General features: G+C 34.5%; 1 long non-coding RNA gene across 1 annotated transcript; it reads left to right on the plus strand.

Moving 5' to 3' along the window:
* Positions 1 to 71: 71 nt before the first annotated feature.
* Positions 72 to 18,789, plus strand: LOC127549255 (uncharacterized). The gene is made up of 4 exons (XR_007950543.1): positions 72 to 374; positions 3,137 to 3,229; positions 6,672 to 6,712; positions 10,692 to 18,789. It is a non-coding gene; the product is annotated as an uncharacterized LOC127549255 (long non-coding RNA).
* Positions 18,790 to 19,841: the final 1,052 nt, after the last annotated feature.

Consider the following 19,841-nt stretch of genomic DNA (forward strand, 5'->3'; position numbering starts at 1 on the left):
TGCGGGAAAAGGTGGGAATAATAAACTAGTCCACCAATCCCCGCTCCCAGAAATGTCTGCCTTGTTGTCCAATTGGATAAAAAAAGGGGGAGGGAAGAGCCAGTTAATCGACATTGATTTTGACCAATTATTACAGGAAAGCCGAGCATGACGGATGAATTCAACTATCAATCAGATTTCGGAGACGGATATGAAGGTGGGGCTTCGGGACTCCCTCGGTCTCTGGGTAGGCGGAGCTGAGGAGGAGAGAAAGATGGCGGAGTGAAGAGCTGCCGCTCCCGCTGCGGCTATGGCTGCGGCCGCGGCTGCGGGGAAGCTCGGTGGCCGGGGGTGGGTCAGCCTTGGTCAACGGCCCACTAGTCTTGACAACTCAGGTAAGCGTGGGAGGAGGACGGATAAACGGTCACGGGTGCTTTCCCCATAGGATACGGTATGGGTAGTGCCTGTTCTTCTCCCTGTCGGAGCCATCCCGACTATCTAGGGGGAGAGAGGACTATTCCCCGCGGTCGCTTCATCCTAATGAATAACTCCTTCTCCAGTCCCCGTCTCCGCCGCCATTGGCCTGTTCCTGGGAGTCCCGTATTCCCTCCATCTCTGCAACTTTCATTGGCTCTTTCCGGCAGCCCACCCTCTAGACTCGCCCATTGGCTGACAGCGCGGCCTCCTTGATCAGCCTCTCGTCCTTCTCATTGGCTTGCCCTTCCTGCCTTTGTGTTATCCCTGGCTGTGCTTCCCTAATTGGACAAAGCTTGGGCGTGTTACGCATCCGCTTTTCCTGTTATTCATTGCGGCCTAGGCGACTGCATCTGGCTTGTTGATTTTAATTAATTTTTTTCCTTCTGTAAATAGAATTTCAACCCTTTGCTTCTTTCCCTCCACCTTTTCTCTTTCTCCTTAGTCATTTGCTCATTTTTTGGAAGTCGATTTGATCCTGACCCGGCCTCATTCCATTGACCTTGAGATTTGTTTTCACCGAGAGGTTACCCAGATGGGCTTTATTCTGGTTCTGTGCAATATGGACACTACCCAGTTTCCCTTGTGTTCTTTTTTGGGAGGGCCATTGTATGTCTTATTACTGAAGTCACCCCTGCCTCCGTTAACTTTAGCGTTCTGAAATCCACAACTAGATTATTGCCTCAGGGTCAAGAGAATTCGTATATAGAATCGGTCTTTAATGAGAATGATTTTGCCAAGAAACCTCCTTATGGAGTCATCTCCTGACACGTTTGAACAACAAATTAGAGGGAGAGGCCAAAAACATTTTTAAGGCATTTGGTTGTATGTATGTTGTGCTATAAGTTGTTTTGCCTGAGTTGACTGAGAATTATTAGAATGCACTATATAACTTGGATTCAATTATAAAATGTAATAGAGGCAAGATTGAATTTATTATGTAACAATACTGTTCAGTAGCTCTTTGTAGTTATAACACCTCCCTTCTCCCATCCCACCATATAACTTCAGGGACTTTTACAGACTTCAAAATGTAGTATAAATACAGTTTTTCTAATTAAGTTTCATAAATATTTCTATATTATGTGCTTTAAATTCTGAACTCATGAACTTTCGTTTACGTTGTTGTTCCTGTCTTTTACAAAATAAAGTTAATTTGATCCTCTTTCCCCCAGGGAGGAAGTTACTGCAGTTCTCTTCACTGCAGATAAGAAAGCTGAGACTTAAATAAATTAGGGTGGGATATGTGGTGAGAACATTGGACTTAATCACTTTAATTCCTTAATTCTTCAAGTCTTTAATTTCTTCCTCTATAAACTAAAGGCTGGTACTTTCACTCTTTGTCTCTGGATTCTTTTACCTATTCCACACAGATTCTTACAAAAAATCAGGTGCTGGAAAGGCTAAATTCTTTTTTTTTTTTTTTTTGTCTGTGTACAATGCATTTATTTGAATTACTGGTTTATTAAATTACCTGTTCCCTCAGAGTTCTGATTAATCAGTATTAAGCTTTTTTTTTTTTTTAATTTAAGCTTTTTATTTTCAAAACATGCATAATATTCAACATTCACCTTTTTGATACCTTGTATTCCAACTTTTTTCCCTTCCTTTCTCCCCACCTCCTCCTCTAGATGACATGTAATTCAATATGTTAAACATATGCAAATCTTCTATGCATATTTCCAAAATTATCATGGTGCACAAGAAAAATCAAATAAAAGGGAAAAGTGGTATAGACCAAAAATACAAGTAAATAACAATTTTAAAAGGTATATGTTATAATCCACATTCAGTTCTCACAGTTCTGAGTGCAGATGGCTCTCATCTCAATTGGCCTGAATCACCTTGCTGTTGAAAAGAGTCACGTCTGTCAGAATTGATTTGAATTCATATTTGTTAATGGGTTTATGTCAGAGGAAAGCTTATATAAGATAGGCCTTATTAAAGCTTTTGTCTGTCAATCAAGAACTGTTTGAACATTTTGTAATGTAAGGACATAGAATGTTTAGCCCAGTCCCTTGTATGTAGTAGTATCTGTCTATGGAACTAAAGTATTTCTGATATTATGTGCTTAATAGTGTGGTTCTTGTTTCAGCATGGCCTTGAAATACTAGAAGAGCCACATTTAGTCAGCCTTAAGTCATTTCTATGCAGTTCTGTTTAGTTTTTGACTATAAGAAAGTATCAATTTAGACCCTTTTAGAAGAAAGGAGGATTTAAAAGAAAGAAAAGAAAGCAGGGAAATTTTCTGTCACAAATCTTTGATCATCATAAAGAGAGATTTTTTTAGCATATTTTAAGTTTCCTTTTTTTTTTTTAATTAAAGCTTTTTGTTTTCAAAACATATGGATAAATAATTTTCAGCATTCACCCTTGCAAAACCTTGGGTTCCAAATTTTTTTCCCTTCCTCCCTAAGATGGCGAGCAATCCAGTGTTAAACATGAGCAGTTCTTCTATACATATTTCCACAATTACCATTTTAGCATCATTTTTAGGTAAATTCATTTTAGGGTAAAAGAGAAAATAATTATCAAGTTGTGATTTTTTCTGTGGCATGTGATAAGGAAATTTTTAAAGTTAGATTGGTTCATTTTAATAGTCCTACTGATTCATAAAGTATCCATGAAGGGTATATTAAAAGCCTTTGAAATAATGGAATTTTCATTTTTTCCTTATCCATAGGTTCCTCATACTAGGCAAAACAATTTTCCTACAATGTTTATGGTTGTCCCCATCTTGAAAGGAAAACAGAACCCAGAGCTCAGAATTTAGCTGGTAAGTAAAAGTTGAAGCATTATTTCAAATCCTTTCTTTTTTGAACAACTGCTTAATAATTCTCTGGACAGTTTTCTCTAAGCAAGTAACAATTTGTAATAGGCAAGTAAAAAAGATGCAAATTTTATTTAATTTACTAACATAAAAGAGGTAAATCAGTTAAAAAAAAAGTTATATAAATTTTTTAGTCCAAAAGACTGGTTCAAAACTTTTCCTAAGGATTTGTGTAGTATAAGTATTTTGAAATCAAAAGATCTTGGTTAATTCTTGGAGTCACCCTGGACAAACTCCTTAAAATGATCTAGCATGTAATGATTTACAAAATACTTTCTTTACTTTGATTAACTCAGTGATATTGCAAATATTAGCATCCTTACTTTACAGGTGAAGAAGTTTAGGAATTTAGGATTTTAGTAATTACAAATGTGAATGTATTTTAAGTTAGTTTATGTCCTGTAAAATAATTATTGTGTAATGTTTTCTTTGATGACTATGTATGGTATTATATAAAAACTTATCAGGACATGCATCTGAAAGATTCCTAGTTCTTTGTCTTCCATATCAGTTATGTGATATCTTCTGAATTTATCATAGAAGGAAAGTAATTTTTATGCTTAGAAATTTGACTTGAATTGTGAATTTTTTAAGGTTTCTGGCCAATCTCCTAATCTAAGAAACAGGTATTATAACTACTCCATTATAGTTAATTCTATGATATGAACATTATTTAGTATTATAAACTTAATTTGAAAATTAAGAACCTATTATATGAGTTTCATTATTGGAAGACGGGACCAAAAAATGAAAAAATAAACTGTTGAATTAAATCTAACTGAATTTATTACCCATATTCAGCACTTTATGTAAGAATTGGACTCTGAAAGTAGAAAATTAAGGTTCTGTCATCTCTAAAAGTATGAATTTTAGAGAAGATGCTAATCTGCATTGATAAAAAAAAAAAAAAAAATTCCTGTCAGCTCACAGTTCTTTTAAAAAAAAATTATCCAAGTGATTTAAAAAGAAGCGAAGAGAAAGGAAAATACATTTGTATAGCCCCTGTTATATATCATGCACCCTACTGAGTGCTTTTTACAATATTTTATATGGTCCTCATGACAACTGTGCTAGGCAAGTGTTTTTATTATCTTCATTTTACAGTTGAGGAAATTAAGGCAAATAGATCAAGTAATTTGTTCAAAGTCACACAACCAGTATGGATCTGTGTCCATATTTGAATTCACATTTTCCCGACTCCAGACTCAGTGCTATATACACTGTGCTTATTAAAGTCATTTTGCCCATTTTTTATGTATACCTTCCCTAGATTACAAATTCATGATGTGCAGAAACTGTTTTCTATACAACTCTCTATGGTGTCTAGCATATACTACATGCAGTTAAACACTTCCTTTCATCAGTGCTTTGGGCAACATTATGAAAGAGTATTACAAATTTGCAGTCTGCATTGTAGGGCAAGATGCCTGCATTATTCTGGACAATGAATCATTCTTCCTGTCACAAAAATAAAAATGTGGTTCTTAATTTCCTGAACAAGGTAGTGAGATTGCTTATATCAGTTTTTACTGAAAAGTCCTGTTTTCCTTTTCTGCTAGTAAGTCACATTTGCTAATGAAATGCTCGCTTTAATTTTATGTACAAGTGGCTTCAGAGCCTTGAAAATGAAACATTGAACTTCAGCTTTATAAAGCATTTTATATCTATCCATTATAGTTCCTTCTCTTTAATACTATATAACATAGAATAGAAACTTACTTCTGTCCTTTCTATTGAGTACAGGCATTTAATAAGAGCTTGTGTACAAAGCATTGTTTTAGATGCTGAAGGAAATAAAGGTTCATGAATATAACACATACTATTATGGCAGATAAAAAATGTAGGTAAATAATTTAATTGCAAAATGGAACATATGTATATAAGAAAAGTAGAGGGGAAAGATTATGAGATTTCTGAATGGGAGACATTTTTAGATGAGAAGATTGGATAAAAACTACATGAAGTAAGTGATCCTTCAAAATGAATAGGATTTTAGCAGGTAGAAACTAAGGGAGAATAAGATTCTATACTTAGGACCTCCAGAAAGCATAGAATATGTATTATTTGACTGAAAAGTAGACTTTAGAAGGAGATAAGAGCCAAAGTTGGAAAATTAAGATTGCTGCCAAGTGATGTGATGCTTTGAATGCCACTGTGATTTTTAGCTACATATGAAGTAAGGGCAAGTTATAATTATGAATTATTTATTAGATAACTGTAATGCACTGAATTCTTTGCAGAACATAAAGCTGTGTCCTGTTGAATTATTTAATTATTGAAACAGCAATGAGGAAGATTTTAGAGGTTATACAAGAGTGAAGATAATTATATCATTTCTGGGAAGAGCCTATGTTATTAACTAGGTTGATTCTTGAAAGCATTATCTATAGAAAAAGAAAAATTAGTTTTCTTCTTACGCCAAATTTTCATTAGAGATCTTTTATAGAATAGGGGTAATAAATGTCTAGTTTGCTTCAGGAATCATTTGCAACCTATTTTCATTGACCAGAAACAAAAACAGTATAGGAAGAAAAGTTAGAGGACTTTTTTCTCCTTTTATGTTTTCTTTACCTTCCAGTTTTATCTATTCTGCCACCTCTTTAAAAAAAAAAAAACCTAACTGCAGCATTGCTGTGTTTTTCTTTCCTGTTCTGCATTTATATAATCTAAGAAAAAAGTATTTGCCAATTCTTCAGAGGAAGAAATAACTTTTCTTTAAAGTAGAGTTGAGAGTAGAACATAGAATTGAAGATTACAGAAAAACTAATTTTAACCTTTTGTCCTTAAAGGATTTTTGCTGATGAAGCTAAGGCTAGGGACTAAATACAATATCATACATATTACTCAGACTATAGTTTGTAAAAATTGACCAGAGGTGCTTATATAAAGTATAATGCAGAAATGGAAATAGGCCTTTCTAGAAATCAATATTGTAGCCTGTTAAGGTATCTCATAAAAAATTCAAGCAAATAAGTAATTAACAAAATAAGTGATGATCTACAAAGATTAAAGAGTTTAATGTGATTTTTGGAAACTGGAATTCTTGATTGGGAACTGTCAGTATGAAAAGCTTGTTTTGATGTGGCATGTATCACTGCAGACTGTTGTTCCTAACTCTGAATGACAGTGTGCCAGAGAGGAAAATTTCTTCTACGGACAGCCTTTGTACAATTTGACCTCATTTCAGAGAACTCTTTAGAAGTTATATGTCCCCGTCTTCATCTTCCTATCTTCTATCATAGTAAAAATTTCCCTACCTAAAAAAATGTCTGTAAGTCTCTTCTCCTGGTTTTCAACAATTAATTCTCTAATATTAGTAGTTACCAGCTTCTATTTTTTTCTCCTCTTAAAGAATCCTCATTAGATATACTTTTTCTTTGTCTTACAGGTTCTTTAGAAGAAGAAAAAAGATTTCATTTGCATCATTATGTAGGTATTTCTGGATTTAATTTTGGAGAAATCTTAATAATAAATTAGTAACAAATCATTGATTCAGCTTTCAGGCTCAGTTTTATCCTCTTTCCATTTCATTGAATGACCCAGAATAAGTCCTTTTCAATGTCTTTATTTCCCCATGTGTACAATGAGGATAATAATTTTTACTTGCTTACATCATCAAGCTGTTGTGGGAATTAATGAGGTTATGTCTTTGAAATGGAATTTCTCAGGGGTGTAGTACCAAGTACATAACAATTAACAATTAATAATCATTTTATAACTCAGTGTTTTTGTACTTTAACTAGATACCAATGTCATTCTCGTTTATTTATGAATAAATAGGCTGTTTGAACCATTTCTTGTAAATTACTAATTTTGCATACAGGGGTGTGACTACTATTCTTTGCATAACCCCTACTGATAACACAAAATGAAATATGAAATGTAATGTTTTTCGGTATCAAGTCCTATGTAATTCTTAAGACTTTCATTAGTTTTCTATATAAAAGTAGAATTTATACCACTGAAAGTTGATGACAATCATTTCTCTTATCTCTTATCCTCAGTAGTTATAGTTTAAATATTCTTTTGGGGAATAGTCTTTGTTTGCAAGTACTTATGTTGTTTGTATATCATGTAGCTGAGTGTAAAAGCTGGAAGTTTCGGTTTGAAAATCAGAATCAGACAGCAAGAAATTATAGACTGTCATGAGAAAATGCTGTCAGGAACCACAGAAAACAGCAAATTGCATCTTGCAGAAGGGATTTAGTCCCTTCTGCCTGTAGGAATGTTTCACTGTGTAGATGAAAAATAAAGGAAACCAGCTTTTGTAGGCTTTAAATTAGCCCGAGAAAGCTCTGGCTAATGAAACAGGCTTGCTAAATAGAAGTGATCGGTCCTTTCAACTACTGGGTTGTCAGTATCTCAAAGGTTGCCAAGAATCTTCACCTAGCCTGCTCCTTTTTTTATCTCACCAGTGTTTCTTGTGGGATTTGCACATTTTTCTGATGGGGCTTCTATAATTATCAGAGTTTTTCCCCCCTAGACTTTTATAGCAGGTTTGAGTGGAGAGATTTGTAATAGTCTAAAAACCAGATAAAGGCAATTAGGTATTACAGGGGGTAGAGCACTGGACCCAGAGTTAGGAAGACCTGACTTCAGCCCTGGCCTTAGACACTTGCTAGCTGTGTGACCCTGCTCAAATCACTTAACCTTGTTTGCCTTAATTCTATGGAGAAGGAAATGGGGACCAACACAAGAAAAGCCTAAATGGGTCATAAAAAGTCAGGCATGACTCAATAAAGACCAAATAGGGGCTATTAAAATTAACTAACTAATTAGGATCATAGTTATAGTTTTGTCATTTACATGTCGAAATCTACCTTTCAAACCTCTTAGACTCAGACTCCCTTTTCTGGGCTCTGCTTGCCCTATATCTATAATGCTTCTGTTACTAACAAAAAGAAAAGCCTTATATATACCAAAGGTAAAGGAGGACTTTTGTCCTGAAGCAGTTCACACAATGTCTAGCAAATAGTAGACACTTTAAGTTTTTGTTGATTTTCTTATTTTGTAGTAGCAGAAAACTGGGAACAAATCACATGGCCTTTGACTGGGGAATGAATAAATGGATGTGGATCAAAATATTACTGTATATAATGGATATGATAAATGCAGAGAAGCATGGGGAGACTTAAATGAAATCACATAAAGTGAAGTAAATAAAACCAGGGAAACAATATATTACCACAACATTGATTGTAGGAAGAATAGCAGTTAAAGCCTGGCTTTTAGAGAAGGTCCACCCCACCTATTGTACAGGCCAGGACAAGGAATGGAAGGGGCAGGGTGTGAATGCACACACTGTTAGCTTTTCTCATATGCTGGTTTTTCTGAACTTTTCTTTGTTATGAGGGGTAGTTTACTGGAAGGAGAGAGGATCCATTGGGAAATGTAAGGAATATATTTTTTTTAATTATCAGATTACAAAAGAAAGTATTAATCTGGAAAGCATTTTTGCTTTTGTATCCCCAAGGAACTGGTATACTCCCAGGTAATTACTAAATTTCTTTAATTCTTTTTTCTGCCTTTTTATATTAATTAATGTGCCTGTTTAATGAAATTTATTAAGTGCTAATCATGTACCAGATACTGTGCTAGGTATTGGGACACAAAATCAGAAGTGAGAAGAGCACATTTGGGAGGCTATTGGGAGGTAGGAATAAAGTAAAAAACTAAAAAGAAATCACTCTTGCTCTCAAGGAGTAAACAAGGAATTTACATTAGGATGTAGGAAAGTAAATACAGATTATATAAGGATGTAATTGTCCGGTGATATTTATGTGCAAAGTACTTTTGTACAGTTACTCTAGTAGACAAATTTGTCTGTTGTCTTAAAGCTAATGAACTTCAGCAGAAATATAAATAAAACTCTGTTTAGTGAACCTTTTGTAACTGACCTGTGGCTTTGTCTTTGACTGTGTCACATTTAAATCACCTTAAAGTAGTTTCAAATGTTATGCATGAGATAGAGAAATGTTGTTGCTAGAGGAAGACATAAAATAAATTAGCATGTGTTTCATAGATTCAGGAATTAAATAAGGGTTTGTTTATGTCTTTAGAGAATAGTTACCACACTTTTTGGACTTTGTTAAGAATATGATATTCTCATTATTTTCTGATTTGCAGCTGAACCAGGATAGAATCTTAGACTCTTGGCAGTATTTTCATTCAAACCTCCACCTAATGCAGGTGTTTTCTATCGTCCTTTCTTGGTTATTATAATTTTACAGCATTCAGTTTTGTTTGCTTTGTTCTTACCATTTAGATTGTTGTTGTGATTATCCATATTGTTTTGCCAGTTCTGTAATTCATGCATGAAGGGGATCCTTGTTGGAAGTATGAAATGGAAGTGGGCAGACTTTCATAATTACATTCTATAGCATACTGGTATTATCTTTAAGCCCATCTAATTGATAGAAAGATGCATGGAAAGGAATTTCATCGCTTATTTTTTATCAACATTTTAAAAGCATTGAATTTGGTAAATAAAAAAAAGCACAGCCTTAAAAAACTACCTACCAACAACTTTTCTCTTATGCATTTGTAAAGATTGAAGGATTATAAATCCAGAGCTTAAAGATATCTTGTGGTCAAATTTGCTTCCATCCCCCCTTCATTTTGCAGAAGACAAGATTTGAACTTGGAGAAGTTGTGATTTGTCCAGGGTCACACAGGTAGTAATTGACTGAGATAGGAATTAAATGGAAGTTCTCTGTTCTAAATCCAGTACTCTTTGTATTACACCATGCTGTTTTCATCAATTCTATAAATTCCTTGAAAGATGTAATAATGTTATTAGATGATCATCTTATTATGAATATTAAACCAGACATAAAACAGGAAGATAATGTATTCTTCCAAAGTATTTTCTGCTGTCATGGAGGACATTTCATAACAGAGGGTAGATTGCCTGTAGATATCAAAATTTTCATAACAAATAACATTGTTATGATTATAACTTTAAAATGTTGAACAGTCTTAAATTACAAACACTTGAGTTCAATCTAATATCCATATAGAAAAACAAAAAATGGGAACAGTATTTGTTGCCTCATAGAGTAGATTGGACTGTAGAACTGGCCCACTGATACCCAGCATATCTAGCTAGACAGTGAGTTGGGTCCAAAAAATAAGAGAATTTTACATTTGAGAAATTATTAATGCTATGTCTGTAAATCTATGGATATTTTCTGTAAGTGCTTAGCTGCTTTTTCAGAAGAAATAGTTTATGCTTATTATTTTGCCAGTATTTCTTCTGACTGAAAATTTTAAACCATGTGATATAGATAGATTGACTGATAGACATAGACATATATATATGTTTTTGGTTAGAGAAATAAACCTTTTCAGTGAAATAAGCTCAAGCAGAAATAACTATACTAATCCTATTTTTCTTTTGTGTTTTTAGATCCTTCACTGTTTTCTCAGGTGATCCTGCTTTTTTTACTTAACTGCAATCCTTGGTCTTGACATTTGGATCTATCTCCTCTCTACTTGAACTCCATGAATCAGAATGGAAAAGATAACTTCACGTCATGTTCCACTTCTCAAATCCAGCACATTTAGCTTTGTTAGGTGGCTTCCCCCAGGGTGCCATCTGTCAATTACACCAGGAAAAAAGAAGTAATTGATGTTTGGTATTCAGCAGCTGTTTGCTTAGATGAAAGAAGGGATTTTTTCCCCCCATATAAAAGCATAATATTTAGATTGGTGCCAGGTGCTTAGATGGTGATATTTGTGAGTTCTTTGCCTAAGAACTCAAAATATCTGCAGGGGCCACTTGTATCCTGTTTGGATTAGTATCAAATTATATGTATACATAATTAGAACAGGATATCTTTTATTTCAATATGGAAAGTACATTTTAGAAACTAAAAATAATGTGTCTGAATCCTAATTAATTCCATTACATAGATTTCTTAGTCCAGAACAAAGGGCCAGCTTTGTAGATACCCATGTAACATGGTAAGTAAAGCAGCTTATGTATAGTATACTGGATTTTTTTTTTTTTTAACATGTGAAGAAAATATGTTCTTTGAACAAATATATTTCTGGAAGAGTATGTCCACATTTATCAGTGAGAAGAAAGATTTCTTCCTAAGAAACAAATCCTGGCTGCATTGCCTGTTCTCTAGGTAACATTTGGCTTCATACCATTAAGGTGTTTTTTCCAATTTTCACAAAAAAGGAGCAGGTTGTTCACAAGCATATACTCCATGAATGCATTCCTGGATCCGTTGGGGAAAACAGATTTCATTGACTTTTGATTAAACAAAGAACAAAAAATTTTGATCTTACCAAGAATTAAGGCTGTCTTATGGATACTTGATTTGCTGTCACCTTTCTTCTTTGTGGAGTTTTATGGGACATTCTGGAGTTTAAGTTTTCATCCTGCTGTTGCCAAGAGTGAACTGAAAGAAGGAGCCTGCCTCTGTATATTTATAATACCAGATCAAATTTGTAGTTGGCTATGAATATAGCAGAATGGGAAAAGAGTGGGAGTAGGAAAGAATTTTCCCATGTAACTTCACCTTGAAAGACAAAAAGCATAAATATCTTTTGTAGCTCCATTTGCATGACATCCTATATTATCATCCCTTTCAGTGTCAATGGGAACATAATCCTTCAAATCAGATGACTCCAAGATAGATTTCCATGAGTGAAAACTGAAGCATCTCATAGGAAGATGGGCCGCAGAATAATTTTCATCAACCTTTGCTTGAGGCAGAGTAAAATTAGGTCTTGGAGAATTTTAGGGATTCCATTCCCATTTGCACGTTTTCCCCCATACCCTGCCCCCCCCCCAAAAAAAAAAAAAAAGCCACAAAGTAGTTTTATATCTAGATCAAGCACTGCATATGGCATAGCTTATTTTCCTCTAAAAAAGGAAAAAAAAAAAAAAAAACAATGCTTCCCTTGGCAGCTGAAAATCCTTCCTTGCTCCTGAGAAGTACAAAGCACAGTTTGGGATGAGGCGTTACTAGTTCAAGAGAAGATCGCTCTCTTTTATTTGTGATGTTACATGACTAGAGAAATCAGTCATGAAACTTTCCAGATAGTAAGACTATATGTTACATCTTTGAGTTTCTGGGAATGTGCCCATCCAGAACCTTGATATGATGCTAAAAGTAAAGACTCTGGATTCAGGACTGGGTCTGCACAAGTGGAAGTTTGTTAAAGATGAGAATTGTCAAAATGGAATATTGACCTCTAATGAATTAGTAGGTCTTAGCCAATGGGAATTGAAATCTAAATCAAAATGTCTTTTAGGAGGAAAAAAAATATGGATAAAGTATGATTTTATAAGGGCAGTAGTTGAAATTGGCTAGCAGTAAAATACAGCATTCTCAAAGTCCTGGTGTAGTTAAACTTTAATAGCTTAAAATTACACTGAGACTTTTGGGATACTCAAAATAAGTAGTCATGCCTTTTGAAAGTTCTATGTTTGCAGTAGTTAAAAATCTTTCAATTTAGTTGGGCAGACCTCCCAGTCATTTGTTTATTTTTTTATTCATTACTATTCTGTAAAGGTAAAGGTCAGTGTTATTGGGGAAACTCCTTACTAAAGGGGTAACATTGCTGCCACCAAGATGTTGAGAAAGACTGTAAATCTTGGTTCTCTGCCATCCCTTTAATATCTTCTTATTGGTAGCCTTTCTGGCAAGATCTGCTGGCAGGCAGCAGGGCCATTCTATTCTCTTTACGTCTTCTGTCAAACTTGCAACAGATCTATTCTGGCCCATTGGTGCTTTTGGCATCAGACCTACTTCTTTAGATTCTTTAGAGTTTTCTGAATTCATAGCCAATAACTTAACTGTTTAGTGTTTCCCTTAAATATATGCCTGCCTTATTTACAACTGTCAAAAAATCTTGTTACAACTAAAATTTGTTTCAGTCTTATATTCCCTTAAGACACCTTTTGTATTTTTTTTTCTATCTTGCTACAGTTTCCTTCCTGGCTGTGGTTTTAGGCAGTGCTGTCTATAACCTCTCTATTTTTCCAGTCCTTCTTGTTGACTGGAAATTTTCCTTTTTGAAAAGTTAAAACAAATAAACAAGGGACATGTGCAATAATTACATATATATGTGTGTGTATATATATATGTATGTGTATATATATATATTTTTTTAATACTTGTGGACAAAATAATGTTACAAGTTGTTTGAGAACAACAAAATCACCAATGTCTTCCATTTTGATAATATGTATAGTTTCATAAGCATTAAAGCTTTGTAGGAAAATGTAGTGCCATGTTAGGGGCCAGTGCATGAGCCTAGTAGTAATTTTAAAATTAAAAGTGATGAATTCTTTATATTAATAACCAATAGTTTTAAAAAATGGAAAATGTAAAAATTTCTCTTTTTGTGTAAAAGTTCTGAACCTGTATCTTCTCCCTGGGGGAAAAGTGACAGACTAAACATACATAGTATTGCATATTCTAAACCTGATTTAACTGACTTGGTCCAATCTGTACCACAAACTTAAATTCTGGATGACACCTCCATTTCCCCCCCAATGTAGTGATCCTGGTTTATACTTCTTATGTAGATGAGATTATTCTCATGTCCCTGTATGTCTTCTAGCTTAATCCTGTTTGATTTCTGTATGTAGACTTTCTCTGTATCCAGGGACCACAGTACAATTTTTATATCTTAATTGGGTACTCTTATCTGCCTCACATGAGATGCTCTGTCAATTCAAGGGTAGCATGTAAACTATTTCACATTTCCTATCTGCACGTCACTGTCTGTGGGTTGTGCAGAGAAATCTTTGTAAATATTAGAATCAAAGTATTTGTTTTAGGTTGTCCTCACTTTTCAAATACATTTTATTATTTTTAATATGGTTTTCTTGCTACTTCTCTTGCTTGATTTGCATTTTGAAAATTGGACGTGTAGTCAGTTAGAAGCTTAATAGGTTATCTCGTAGTGAGAAGTAAAAGAGTATTTCTTCTGTTTGCAGTATGCAGTTTAAGGATGTAACTTTCAAACTTGTACATGACCTCTTTTTTCTACCTTTCCAGAAGAAGTAGTTTTGCCACTCATAGACTAGTTCATCTTTCTCTGATAAAGCAATTCCTGTCTGTAAATGACTTCTTTGAGAAATTGGAGGTGATTTTCTTGAAATTATTAGAGTCCAATTTCCCCAAATAATGATTAGAATCCAAAAACCTCAGATAATCCAGGTTTTATAAAATATGGCCTCTACAAATATGTGATAAGTGTGCATAAGTGCATGAGAAAACTTAGAGTAAGTAGGCCCCTTTGTAGCAGTGCTCCTAGGGACAAGGTTCAGGTTCTCTTAGTCTAGACTCAAATAGTTATACCTTTGATTCAAATAGTATAGTGCTTAGGAGAATCAGTTTAAAAAAAAAATACCTCTGAAACTGGAATGCAAAATAGCACAGTATGCAGGGGGAATGCCCCTGATGCAAACAAAGCCATAAAATAATGTAATAATTTTAAAAGGATAAAATTTTAGTAGCAATAACTATTTTGCATGTACTAGTAACTAACTTGAATTAGCAAACATGTAAAGTAAGTTACCACCCAAGTTTGTGGTGTGTGGTGCTCAGTCCTTGACAGAGCTGCATGAAAGAAAACATGTTTTAGGTAGATGACATCTATAAGAGGGGTGTATGTGTGCTCACATGCATGTGTGCGTGTGTGGATGTGTGTACGCATGTGTATGTACACACTAGAGAAAGATTTCATTATGTGAGACTAAAAGCCCCATTTCTTTTCCCAGGTAATTGAAGTGAGCTTTTTCTGGGAAACAAATTGGAATCTCACCAGTGCATTCCAAATAGCTTTTCTATTTGAGACTTTACTTTGAGGATAACTCCTCCATGACAGATTTTTTTTCTTTCTTCTTTGGTTTCTTAAATTCTCTTTTTTTTAGGATTAAGAAAACAACTTGAATTTGGTATTTGCATTTTCTATATTTGTGCTTTTAGTGTTACACTTGTGAGAAAGGCTTTATGTATGTGAATTTGTTTTTCTTTGTTTTTAACCATGTTTTTAATGGAGGAGTGGCCAAAGTCTCTGTCAGCTTGTCCTCAAATGTAGAAAACTGTTCCACCTCCTAGCACACCATCCCACCATCCCAATTCAGGAGCCAAGGTAGAGTAGAGAGACCAAGTAAATTTTTCTATTGTCTCATACCATCTGTCTATATGGATAATTCATCCTGGCCATTTAGCGCCTAAAAAATAACTACATTTCTATATAAGCTGGTTATAAATCCCTTGGTTCATGATGTTTAATTATATGCCTGTATGTGAACCTAGGGAGGGGAGGGAAGAAAGTCATGCCTCTTGAATGTGATATTCTTATTTCGTGATCCCCAAAGGTAAGACAAAAACTAAATGTAAAGTAACCAACATGTCTCAACCCACCAGAGGAATGTACCCCCTTGGCTTCCTCTTGTTCTTTAGTGTGCCCCTTGGTGTCACACATTGGAACAGGCAAGCGATTTTCAGATATCTGGCTTGGGCACAGATGTACATTTATGCTAGATAAAGGACTTTATAGAACAGCCACATTAATTGTGAATCTAAATGCTGTAATTAACCAGATGCATCCAGTGCAAGGATGATATCCAGATAAGCTGCTTACATTCAAGGGTGTAAGCATCACCCTTGTGTGGAGACATCACACTAATGGGTGAGCTCTAATTAAATATGAAGTGTGATCATATGGTATTCCAGGCACTATGCAAAATGGGATGAGGTCTTTGCCCTTGAGGAGTTTACATTCTCTTGGTGCTGCTGGTAAAGGCAAATAGCTGCCTTTGTTTAGAACTTGCTGGGCTGTTAAAATAACCTTGGCCCAAAAGATTGCTTGTTAAAATAGTTTTTAGAAGCAGAGGACTACACCAAATTTTAAGGCATTGGAAATTTAACTAGTTTATATTGTACTTGCTATGCTATTAATCTTTCCAGAATGTATGTGGAGCAGGAAAATAAGGAATACTATATAAGTAATTTCTTTCAGCATTAGTAAAAGAAACTTACTGAATAGGTTCTCCACAACATACTACCTTTGTCCTTTTGTGGTATCATACCCATCACAAAGTTGGCCAGAAAAATCCCTAACAAATATAAAATTGTATATTTACTTTTCTTAATAGTGGCTATTATTTCTGCTGCCATATATTTCCACCTTTAAGGGATTGGATTTGTATCCCAGTCTCCCTTGTACCAGTGTGAAATGATCCTGAGTTTTACTTTTTTATTTGTTGGTAGTTTTGTAATTCCATTCAGAAGTATCAGAGGGATAGACATGGAGAGAACTTGATTAATACTCTCATTTTCTCTTCCCAAATGTTTCCCAGTTTTCTCCCTTTCAGTTACAGTATTTCAAAGAAAATTAATTGCATGCATCTCAGCTAAATCCTATGATGCCTCTGAATCAAGAAGTTTTGTTTTGCATGTTTATCAAACATGGGTCTGATTGAGGGACCCAAATGCATGATGACCATAAAAGCAACAGTGGCACAAAGCCCATACTCCCAGTTTTGTAGAGCTAGAATTCTAATATGCATGATTTAAAATGCCTAGTGTTATATAATTACTAGGAAACATATATGCATTTATATATAACAAAGCAATAGTAACTATTAATAGCTTAAATTTACTGCTTGAAAACTCAGTTCTTGTGTGGTTTGCCTCCCATCAGTAAAGGGAGGGTAGAGAATAAACAGGGATAGCAGCATGACACTCCAGCTGTTTAGAAGAGGGTTTATATTAGCCCCCAAAGCACGGTTTTTAAAATAACGGGACAAACTAAGAAGAAGCATGTGGTGTTGATGAATGATTTCTTAGTTGTCTCAACTGTAGCAATCAAAAAGGTGCAGAGTTTCAGGAGTGAGTGGGTGAGGCCCAACTGTAGTATAGAAAGTAATAACTGGGTCTATTTAAAAAAGGCAAAAGTGGCCTGAGTGTAAGCCCAGTAAAACCAGTACTTTGAAGGTGAATGATATCAATAAGCATGTATTTCAGATGTTGAGTAGCTTTTTAATACAGTATTTTTAGGTAATTTTAGCCACTTAAAGACAACTGTACTGAATTGTACCAGTGTCAATTAGCAATAATGGCTCCCTGCAACAAAGGATACTGTTCCATTTTGCAGGAATTGACCTGAAAATATTGTTACATCTTTGTTTAGTTATATTGATATATTTTTGAATTTATGTAACTTGAAATAGGTTTTTAGAGCCAAAGATACAAAATTATTTAGCCCTGATGGTCTGATCAGTTAGACTCCATAAAGAATTCTTGCCCCTCAAGATGAATTTATGTGCATCCTTATTTCGTTAAATAGATTTACCGTTAACTTCCTCATTTAGGGAGAAAAAAAGCAAATGCTCTTAAATTCACTGTAACACTTAAGAATGTTGGGGACTAAAGATTCTTGTGGAGCTTTTGGAGTAACTTGAGTGTTACCAGAAGCATGTGTGATTATAGCAAACAGGAACTAATACAGGACAAAGAAGTAATAATAAGCTGCTTCCCACAAAGCTTTTCCTTCTTAAATTAGCATAACCTCACTTTAATTGTAGGGCTTATCTTGGCACTGTTGGAAAAAACTCCCATCTTCCAAGTTAAGGGATAAAAATAACCTTCAAATAGTCCAGAGTTGAACCACTTAGTTCATACTTAGCAAGTTTGTTCCTAACACACATTGGAAAGAAGCTTTGCTAAACCTCTTTACAGTTTTTCTCTAGCCACTTATTGATAGAACATCTGTGAAACCAACTAGGGAAATTAAATATTAATTGTTTTTGGTTTAAGAATACATTAACCATCAACCTTCAACTCCTCTAAAAGGGAGTTGTAAATACTGATATATGCAACTCCTTTTATCTTAAAATACATCAAGAAACTCAAACTTAGAATTATTCTTTAAAAGCAAAAACAAGTAAACAGAAAGCCTTTCTTCTAAAGACATTTTTCCCTTGAAAATAAAGGTGTCAATATGCTGCGCCACTGTTGAGATGTTAGGTTGTTTTATTTTTTCCATCATGGGGTGAAGTACCTAAAACAAATAAATTGGAATAGCGTATGATAATTTTCTATAATTGTACTATTCTTGAATCTGCTTTTAAGTTTATGTAAAATAAAACAATGTGACATTAAATTAGGAAGACCCAAAACTCACTTATATTCTATGTATTATATTGACTTTTTTTAGTGCAGGAAAGATTGTTTACTTACTGTATGCACATGCAGCATTGTAATCTCTATTCCATTGCACAGTTATACTTTATAAGGTAATATTGTTAGAATTTCTCATTGTATATGCCTGAAATTTTTCAGACCGCAGCTTGCTGTTATATCTATGCATCTTTGGGATTTTGAAGAAGAGATTTTATTCTTTTGATGGTATAATGAGAAACTGTATTTTAAACCATACATTGGAAACTCTGCAACTCTGTATAAAACTTTTGGGGTTTGTTTTTGGTTTTTAGCAATAAAGCAGCATGAGCTGAGAATGCACTGAAACTTGACTGTCATTTGTTATAAAGAGTGAATACTCTGTGGTAATTCTACAAATGATTGTGAAAATGAGTTGGGAGCTTTAGGAAATGGAAAAATCAAAAGAGGGTTTCTAAGGAACAAAATACCTCATGGATGAGTTCCATTCCATTCCATATGAATGAAATATATTTACAAACAGATCTTATCTCTCTCCTCTCACATGCCTCACTCTTTAAATTTCCCCATTACTGGTCAAGGATTCCAACATCCTAGTTAGCAAGACTTATCCATCTCTGGCCAATTTGCTCTACCTCATATTTCCAGTCTATTGGGGTTTTTTGTGTGTTTTTCATGTTACCAATTTTATTTTCTGTATTTCATTTTATGGATTATTTCTTGGTCATTGTGTTAGGAAAAATACATAGTATCAGAATCAGTATTACCCCAGGCAAGACAAGTCACTTCATTTCTATTTGCCTCAATTTTTTTTTAATGAAAGTTTTTTATTTACAAAACATGCATGGGTAATTTTTCAATATTGACCCTTGCAAAACTTATCTGTTCCAAATTTTCCCTATTCCCCCCCACTTCCCCTAGATGGCAGGTAGTCCAAAACATGTTAAATATGTTAAAGTATATATTAAATCCAATATATATACATATATATATATTTATATATACATATTTATATAGTTATCTTGCACAAGAAAAATCATATCTAGAAAGAAACATAAAAAAAAACAATGCTACCAAACATCAACTGAAAGCATGAAAATGCTGTGTTTGTGGTCCACACTCAGGTCCCACAGGCCTCTCTCTGGGTGTAGATGGTGCTCTTCATTACTGAATAAGTAGAACTGGTTTGAATCAGCTCATTGTTGAAGAGATCCACGTCCATCAGAATTGGTCGTCGTATATCTTGTTGCCATGTTTAATGATCTCCTGGTTCTGCTCATTTCACTTAGCACCAATCTGTTGAAACTACTTGGCAGAACTCTGGAGCCTAGACTCGGGAAATCTCAGATTCAAATATGATCTCAGATACTAGTTGTGTAAGTTCCTCTGTCTTGGTTTCC

This window comes from Antechinus flavipes, chromosome 2, assembly GCF_016432865.1.
Source record: "Antechinus flavipes isolate AdamAnt ecotype Samford, QLD, Australia chromosome 2, AdamAnt_v2, whole genome shotgun sequence".
Lineage (NCBI taxonomy): Eukaryota > Metazoa > Chordata > Mammalia > Dasyuromorphia > Dasyuridae > Antechinus > Antechinus flavipes.